Genomic DNA, 10,409 nt, shown 5'->3' on the forward strand with positions numbered 1-10,409 from the left:
TTCACGGTAAAACATATTAGGGGGCAAAATAGGCTCAAACTTCCTTCTGATTCGTGATCACGACTACCAACTTACTACGAATACACTTTTTTCCTGAAAAAATTTCAGTCCTGAAAAATTCGAATTTGTCTCACTTCTTATGGAAACACTCCCGTATCTTCCGTAATAATTGAAGTAGATTATTTTTTGGTTTTGACATCAAAACATGAACGAAATTGTTTAGGAGAAACTCGACTTTTGTTTTCACATAAAAAATGTATTTTTTTTTTTGTTGTCAGGGAAGTTATTCCTTCTCAATGAGAGAGAAAATGGTAATTTTGTAAAAGGAACGGAAACATGTAATCAGTGAGGTTTCAGGATGATTAATGTTAGTTCATATTCTCATTTTCCCATTATTTAAAAAAAATCAGGGATATTTTGTGGCGAAAAATGTTATGTAGTTCAAAATTCTTTCGAAGTACTTCTTTCAAAATCACATTTTCAATTAAAAAACAAGACAATCAATTTCAAATGATTTAACTGTTGACAATTTTATATTTTCGTGCCTTCTATGAAATTTTCCTCCAATCGAACACATTTTTCTATGCGCCTTCTAGTATTTCCTCCAACTCTTCTCAGTTCTCTAGGTGTGATTTCTCTACACGCTTGTATAATTTTTGCACGGAAATCTTCCTTATTTGTTGGCCTATCCTTATAAACTTTATTTTTCAAGTTTCCTCATAAATAAAAATCCAGTGGAGTTAACTCTGGGGATCGTGGTGGCCATACTACGAGAGGGCTATTGGGTTTCAACCAGATCCTTGTTATGCCACTATTGTGAACTGGTGAACCATCTAACTGTAAAATCATGCTGTGTCTCACATCCAAAGGTAGTTCTTCCAACACATCGGAAAATGCATTTTCGAGAAAATCAACGAATAGTCGTCCGTTTAAATTCTGATCGAAATAAAATGACCCGATAATATTTTCGTTCAGGATACCACACCACACATTAACTTTCTGAGATATTTGTTCTCTACAATTCAGCACCCAATTTGGATTTTGTTCAGCCCAAAACCTCATGTTCTGGGAAGATACAACACCATTCGTGGTAAAGGTAGCCTCATCACTGTATAAGATATACTTTAAAAAATTCCTGTCATTGAGATAATTTCCCTGCATCCATAAACAATACTCTATACGTCGGATTTCATCTCCTTCGTGCAAAGTATGTGAAAATTTGGGTTTGAACGCATGCATTTTATGCCTTTTTAAACACCTCCATATTTTACTGCGGCTCATATTGAGTTGAAGCGATGAGTTTCTCAAACTAATTCTAGGATCAGCTTGATGAGCCGCCAATATCGTATCATCATCAATACGATGTTTTACAATTTTTCTGTCCTTTGTTACTTGGCCAGTGCTCACGAATAGATTATATATTTTATGTACAGTTCCAGGGTGTACAGATACCTCTAGTGGGTGTCTTCTATTAAATTCAGCGGCCGCTTCACGATAAGACCTCACTCCTTCACCAACAATTAAAACGATTTGAATTTTTTCTTGAAGTGACAGACGTGCCGTGTTGAACTTTGTCAATCGAAATGAGCTGATATCAGTTAAAATGGGAACTTCAGAAATATTAAAATATGAACAGGAACTCACGAACAGAAAACAACTGAAATACAGGAACAATGAACACAATGGGAACAAAAACACGGCAGAAACAACAGGAGCAACGGTGATTCAAAGAATAACAATAGAAGAAACAACAAATGCATTGCAAAACTGGTCTGGGGGTTAATACAACAAGATCTTTCAACAATATTGTCAGGTTGACAGTAAATATCAATGAGCAACTGTTTTCCATGGTGATTTCAGGGCACCACATGATTCAATGAAACTGATGTCATTCAATTCCTTCAAATAGTTTCAGACAACAATTCAGCAAGTAGGTAAAATAATCTAAATTCCACCTGTTCACCGAGTGCGATTTTTTCTTTAAAAATCAACAGTTGTTTCGGTGTTGCAATGAGTATGAAGGTTAATTTTGTATTGAATGGTAAAATGTTTCACCAATATTTTGATAAAGGACCCCGCCCATTTCTTAAGAGGAATGACTTGCCTTGAATTTTACCGAAATTTTGATATGATGTAGTTCTTAATGTGCTGATTGCAGCCAAAGCTCAGAATTGTACAGTTTTCGAGATGTGAACCTTTGAATATATGCTCCAGTTCAGGTGAAAACACCATACCCGACTTCATTGGTACTTGTGGCAGATACCCGATGGAAAAACATCTGCCACACGTATCTACAAAGTCATAGATTCACATGAGAGGCAAAGGTATGTTTTTTTATTCTTTGGGAGCTGCCTGACTTATCCAGTTAGTCCAAGTCTCCAGAAAACACTGCAGCCTCTTGGGATTATTGCGTTTATTCTTCCATCTTCTCATGACACCCATTCCATCAGTATTTTCCTCTGTATTACTTTGTACAGGTTCCGTGTTGGATGTTCGACATATTCTTCTGGACGTAATTTTGTACGTCCATATATTGCCTGCCTTCTGTGATTCAATGCCTCACATTCACATGAGATGTGTAGAGCTGTTTCTATCCCTTCGTTGCATAATCTGCAGCAGCGGTCTCCGTTATACAGCCACATTCTATTCAGGTGTCCTCTAAGCGGACAATGACCGGTTAGTAACCCTGTAATTATTCTGAGGCGATCCCTATATTGAAGTAGTTGTTCGGTTCTTTTCTCGGACGGTACCGTAATGAAGGTTCTACTGTGTTTGTTGTCAGGTACTTTTGTGTGCTTCTTATTGGTCCATGTTCTAATCTGGTTTCGTACCAATGATTTTGGTACCCCCAGAGGTGGTGCAGGACCTATACATATAAGAAGTTCATGATCCGTGAATTTCACTAGTTCGGACTTCCATTGTCTACTATATAAAATGATTTGAAATCCCTGAAACAACTAAAAAAGAAGAATTGAAAGTGAATAGCTGAAAATAACAAGTATATTAACCAAAATAAACCTGAAATGAAATAATAGTGAAATAAAATACAAGAAATGAAAAAAGAAAATAAAAAGTGGAGAGATTCCAAGTCACGTTAGTTCACGACGTTTCGATTGTTAGTATCTACAATCGTCTTCGGGTGATGACTGGACTGATTCCTCCAAGAGATGACTATTTATAGGTCGTTCGAGTACTTTCACTTATCCCCGCTTTCCATTTTCCGCTTCACTGGTTCCGTGGGAGATGACCGTTTTGGCGGGAGTTGGCCATTTTTCGCTTGATGATGCGTTTCCATATGTTGCGTATTTCTAAACTGGCTTGGCTGAATACGTTGTTGGACAACCTGTATGCGGCTTCCTCGAATTTTCTCCTAAACCAATGTTCCTCTCTGTGCAAGATCTCAGCTTGGGACCACTCGATGTTGTGTTGATGGGTCCAAACATGGTCTGCTATTCCTGCTTTGCTGGTTTCCCCTCGCTGTGTGTGTTTCTTGTGCTCGGCAATGTGAACATTCGATGGCCTCTTAGTTTCATCAATATAGGATTTTCCGCACTCACAGGGTATCCGGTAAATGCAATTCTTGGAATCGCAGTCCGCGTTTGGTGGCCTGGTTTTCATGAGTGTTATCGGATCTGAAGCAGGTTCTGATGTTGTACTTGGAACCAATTCTTCCTATCCTCTCCGATAATCCTCTGATGTAGGGAAGTGCAAGCACTGGTTGTGATGGCTTCTCTTCCTTGCGAGGCTCCTGCTGTCTTCTAGCCAAAGTCTTTTCTACCATCGCTTTAGAGTAGCCATTCCGTTGAAGATCATTTTTGATGATGTCTAGTTCCTTCTCGAGACCTTCCTTCGTATTACAAAGCCCAAAAGCACGGTCTAATAGAGTCTTGATGATTCCTCTTTTAGTCGATTGATGGTGGTTGAATTGGTGGTTCAGAAACTGTCCCGTATGAGTGGGTTTTCGGTATACAGATGTTTCCCACTTAGTGTTGGTCCTCTCCACCAAAACGTCCAAGAATGGCAATCCGTTGTGGATTTACTTCTCCATTGTTTGATGGAAGGTCTCACTCTGTTGATGTGTTTCAGGAAGGCGTCCAGTTCAGTATTCCCATGGTTCCATATTATGAAGGTGTCGTCAACATATCTCCACCAGACTCGAGATTTCTTGTGGGCTTCATGATCCGTGTCTAGCGCATTCATCAGCTTTATCATTACCTGTGATTGCGGAATGCCCTGGCACCCAGTACAAAGTTAATTTGTTTCTGTTCGCAAGTTCATTCAGTTCTTCATGGCATTCCCAGACCAATTTTGATATCACCTTCGGGTTTGTCAGAGCCCCTAGTGCGCTCTTGCTGTCTGTTAGAATATTGATGCGTTCATTTCTTTGGGGTCTCAATTTATCAAGCCTTGCACACTGCAAGATAGCATACACTTCCACCTGAAAGACGGATGTGTATAGTCCTAGCGGATAACTGTAGTATAAATTTCTATCCGGTCGGTATATTCCAGATCCCGTTCCATATTCAGTCTTCGATTCATTTTATATTAGGTGTTTTTTCCAAACATGATTTCGGGATGACTAATGGTCTTCCACTCTTCACGACTTATGATTTTGGCCGTGAAGTTTGTGTTAATAGTGTACTTCGATGTCATGTGGTCCATACACATATTCAATATGTGCTCCTCTAAATGTTCCGAAATTTCTGTTCGGTCCAATCTTTTGTAGTTCGGTGAGTTTTCCAGTCTGAATTGGCAAGAGTATGGTTAGATATAGTGCTTTTACTCACTCCTCACTCTTCTAGTGAAGAAATAGGCAGGATAACTTCTTTCCTCATCATATGAGTACAATGAGTAAGTAGAAGCACTATATCTAAGGGTATGATGGTAAGACATAGTGCTTCTACTGACTCAGTGTACTCATAAGATAAGGGAAGAAGTTATCCCGCCAATTTATTCATAAGCATTTTGAATATATCTCAATTGACTGTTCTTTGAAAGATTGTACCTATTGATTCAAATAACTATTTATTGACCATATAACAACCATATGATTATTTAAAAACTTTTCTTGTTAGATAAATTCATTATTGTTGTTTCCAATTTACTTCTCTATCAAAAATCTCTGTAAAAATCGCAATACTGATAAGTCTGTGGATCATACTATGGTAACTCACTAATTTACGTTGATTAGGGTGACTGGAGTGATTGTTAATAGTTGTGTCTGTATGGGTTTTTTATTTTTTGTGATAATTTGCGAAATTGTTTTTAATTTTTGTAATTGTAAGGTACCCAAGAAAAATTGTTACTGAATGAATACTGAAAAATCTACAGAATATCTAAAAATTATACTAGTTGAACAGAACATCAACATAGCTCACGAAACTGCTGAAATCTCAAGTGGTATATAAAGAACACGTCATACATTGACAAGGAAAATGTGTCAGGTATCTACAACCTAACATGTGGATCGTGCTTGACATTTTATATAGGAAAAACGTTGAAAAATGTTAAAATGAATTTTTCAGAACACATGAGGAGTTTTGTACTGAAGTTTTGGACAGTTCTATCTATGTTTTTCAACTTCTAGAGAACAACCAAGATTACAGTATGAACTACGACATAAAATATAAATAAATTGAAGATGCTGAAATGCCTGGAAATCAATGAAAGGAAATAATCAAATTCCCAATCGAACGCCATTATCAATTTTGTTTCCATAAAATTCCGAAAAATAATCTCCATTAACCTGTGATAGGAGTCACACGTTGAAAGGTAAGACCTCGTTAGTCCTTAGCTCGCACAAGTTTCTCAACTACTGAGAGTTGTTGTTCGTATGGGGGCGACACCTGATTAACGGAAAAACAGATTTTTTTCTAATACCACTTATTGTTTTAATGCAAACTGTTTACCTAGAATCATTATTGTATGGTAATTACTTTTTTTTAATTCACCTAGATTGGGCAATTTCAATTAGATTATGATTACTGTTGTATAGAATGCATAGTTTAACGTACTAGTTAAACTGTGTCACGGAAAGAGTTTTTATGATTTTTATCAAGTAACGGGTCAGTGTATCAATCATTTGTCATAATTTTCTGATTGATTCGGCCGTTACTTGATGAAGATCCATTGTAATTTCATAAACTACAACTCACGATTTGATCTTCACTAACTTTCTCCTAAACCGTACTGAAATATAAACAATTGTCAATTTTACATTCACATGTTTCTCCCAATGAGTTTTCAAAAGACGTAATATAAATATCTGCTGATGCTGTATTCTAAATAAAAATGGGATCCTTCTCGGTATCACAGAGAGCGCTAATCGAAATGTGAAAGTTGTAGTTACTCGAAACATGCTTGAACAATGCTGGATATTATTGCCGTTTTTTCGCATTTAATAGAAGATCGGGCGAAAAAATTAAATGACGACGCTACCTCCTCATAGTCCCAAGTGTGAGATGTATGCATTAGACTTTCAAAGTGTCCCGGCCGTTACCGTAGCAACGCAGCCTCGGTCTGATATGACGCCCGGGCAATTTAATAAGATTCTGCGTCCCGGTTTCGCGAGCCGCCCCCGTCGTATCTTGACAGGTGCCCCCCAGAATTATTCTACCTTCAGCTGCCTACTGGACAGTGTTAACTGATCGCTGAAACAAAAAAACAGGCCGCTGCTACCAAATAGTTGGCATTGAAGGAACATTACAAAATTGTATAAGAACATAGCTCTAACGTTACGATTGAAGAGAGTTAAGAGTTACGATTGAAGAGAACAAAATCCTATCTCAGCAATTTCTAAATATAAATTTCATCTTCGTAGTGAACGCACATACCACTGATGATGTCTGCTGCAGTAGGAGACGAAATTTCAATTATTAATACTCTAAGTTCGATTCGACCACGGCCTACTAGCCCAACTTTCATTCTCTTCAATTACGAAATTATCTAACATAATTTAATTATATTACGAAATATATTCAGTCACTATTGATTTTAAATTTCCATTTACTTTATTCTCTGCATGAACATACACCATTTTGACAGGATTGTTGTTGATCAAATAATGCAAACTTTCACAGACAGAGATAACTGCGTCGAAGCTATTTTTCGTATATTTTGGCCGTGGTCTGCGTGACACTTCGTCTACTACTTCGGTAGACATTATCGAAGACTATGAGTCAACGGTCGATTGTTGTTCCCGTTTTTTCCAACGTAGAAACTATAATGCTGATTATGAAACTTTCTATGATTTTCGCCACTTTTATTTGTAACTAACGTTACTGCAGTTTCGTTCTATACGGACATTTTCAAACGTATACTAGATGTGAGACAATTGTATTACAAAAACTGTAACATAAGACAACATAAACACAAGAATCAGTTAGAGACACTTACCCATGACTATAGTACTAGGCATCGTAAACAGTTCCAATGTCCTCGTATGCATACGAGGACATTGGAACTAGTCAGATTTATAAAGAACTTACCTAGAGAGAGTGTTCATAATTTAATTTGATCCAATAACACAAGACAAAAGATAAACAGTTTTAAAACATGAAATTTGAACATCGCACTACCAATATATGAACTTGGAATATATATATATATATATATATATATATATATATATATATATATATATATATATATATATATATATATATATATTTCATAACTTCCTAGTTTATCAATACCTATATACAATGTGTAAAACTTCAATATTTCTTATCTTCACAAACAAGTATGAACTTCCGTGATCTGTCTGTATGTGGTCGTTTGTTTTAAATTTTTTTTTTTGTGTAACCTTTGATTTTGTCTATCAATGCGGGAATGTATGACATTGATATTTTATCATTTTTTATTATTATTGGTGAGTTTTAGAATAACTGAAATCTTAGGGAACATAATATGAATGTTATGTTTACTGAAATTTCAAACTGATTGTGTTTTTCAATTGACCTGGATTGTGAAAATTTGAATTTTGTGTTATGTGCTATAAAAAGATTTTTGTAAAATTATTTTTATCATTTCTAGAGGCTATTTCACGCACAAGGAGCAATCTTGCGGTTGTCTCTTCAGTGACGCCATTGTTTATTGTTCATTTATTCAGCTCTCAAGCACTACTTATATAATTGTTCTATTTTGTTATTGTTCTGTAATTTACCCAAACACAGGGTTTTACCCTCAGTGGAAGTATCCGTTTATTCATCAAGGTATTGTACTTCAATAAACTCCGTATAGGACGAAACTGTAGTAACGTTAGTTACAAATAAAAGTGGTAAAAAAACATAGGAAGTTTCATTTCTCTTTTCTTCATTATGATTTCCTACCACGTAGTAACGGCTACATCCATCAATTTATAATGCTGGTATTTATCATTGATGTTCAGATGATCACCATTCTACTTCAGTTTCAATAACCCTAAGTATTCGAATAGATGAGTGACAGAGAATATACATACGTCAGGAATATACCCTGCAATCCAGGTGAGCATATTTTATATTTCCAAACGAACATGTGAATGCAATATTCAGCCGAAGAGTGACAGGAAGCAGTAAATTTGGATTCTACTAGGAGGTTGGTTTGGAAATTAGCTGACCTGAGTGTTGATGCTCTTCATCTACCAAATGATGATTTGAGTGTATGTAGAAGAGGTACGAAAATTTTTGGAGCTCAGCAAGAAGTATAAGCTTGGTGTGACACTGTGTCAAAAATATTCGTAAGCAAATAATAATTTGGATAGGTTACGCAACATGATGATCGAAGCAGGCTTGAAGGCTTTCCTTCTCTACATATACACCTACCTACCACAGAATATTAGAGAAAGAAAGTGTAACTTCGGATAATGGCGTTGGAAATATTTGAAACATGTATTAGATACAGGGTGTTTCCTAACTACGTTACGAAACTTCAGAGGGGGATTTGTTGGGTTGTTTTGAGGAAAAAAGTGTCCATGAGCGTATGCCGGGAATTGCTTCGTTTCAGAGATACAGGGCGTTGAAATTAAAAAAAACGGTATTAATGGAAGATCATAAATATCCTAACACCGAATTGGTTGAAATATTCTACATTTATTTGAAGTGATAAGATGTTTTTTCAGTCCAAACTAGATTGAAATTATTAGGTCCAGTGGCTTCTCAGTGGGCACCACAGACAACAATATTGGGAAAACAATGTACGCTACTGACTCATTCTTGTAGTTTTTAATTTTTTGAAATGAGCAGATCAAAACACAACTTTTTCGTCGCATGTGTTTCCTTCATAGTAGGCTTTGATTCAAGAAGAAAGAAATCACTCCTAAAAATATCAATGGACAACATGAAATAAAAACCAAAAGTAATTAATAAACGATATCGACCTTAAAGTAAATGAGCAGAATGTTCACATGACACAAATGACTGCATTCAATTTGTCATTGATTGTCTTATACGTTCAAAATTACCTGGAGTATTCCTTATGTTATTGCAATATTCAATTATTCGATTTCTCAAGTCATTAGTTGTGGAATCGGCCGCGGTGGTAGTGCACCCGACTCACGATCGGAAGACCGTGGGTTCGATTCCCGCCTCGACCAGATATTTTTCTCGAGAGAATTTATCTGTTTGAAGCTGGGATGATTCCGCAACCGTGTTAGGAAGCACACGTTAAAAGGTAAGACCTCGTTAGTTCTTAGTTCTCACAAGCTCTCAACTTTTGAGAGTTGTCGTTCGTATGGTGGCGACAGCTGATTAACGGAAAAACAGATTTTCAAACAGATTTCAGATTCACATCTGGTACAGGAGTTTCATGAACAAAAGCCTTCAGATGACCCCATAAATAAAAATCCATAGGATTCATATCAGTACTGCGGGGTTCTGAAAGTTCAATTCAATGAAATTCAATTCCACAACTAATGACTTGAGCAATCGAGTAATTGAATATTGCAATGACATAAGGATGCCTCCAGCTATTTTTGAACGTATATGACAATCAATGACAAATCGAATGCAGTCATTTGTGTCATGTGAACATTCTGCTCATTTTCTTCAAGGTCGAAATCGTTCATTAATTACTTCTCGTTTTTATTTTATGTTGTCCAGCCTAAAAATAAAACTTTCTTATTTCTTCATTTCGTCGGAGTACGTATACTTTCGTGGGAATACACGGGACATTGCGTTGTTGTAGTAGTGTTTAGTCAGTCTAGTGTTAGTTCCTCAAGACGTTTAGTTCTAGCTGAGATTCATCAATATTTATGTAACCCTATGGACATCTCGAATCAGAGAAATATTTGTAACAATAAGTGGTGTAGTGATAATTTGAATTCATTCACTTTTTTCTATCACAAATTAAATTTATTTCAATTTATTCGAAGAATAATATGTTGGATCAACAACATGAGAGGAGAGATATGACTTCAGAAGAATACGAAC

This window comes from Leptinotarsa decemlineata, unplaced genomic scaffold, assembly GCF_025532065.1.
Source record: "Leptinotarsa decemlineata unplaced genomic scaffold, Ldec_3_MD MMD2_tig00078360_RagTag_RagTag, whole genome shotgun sequence".
Lineage (NCBI taxonomy): Eukaryota > Metazoa > Arthropoda > Insecta > Coleoptera > Chrysomelidae > Leptinotarsa > Leptinotarsa decemlineata.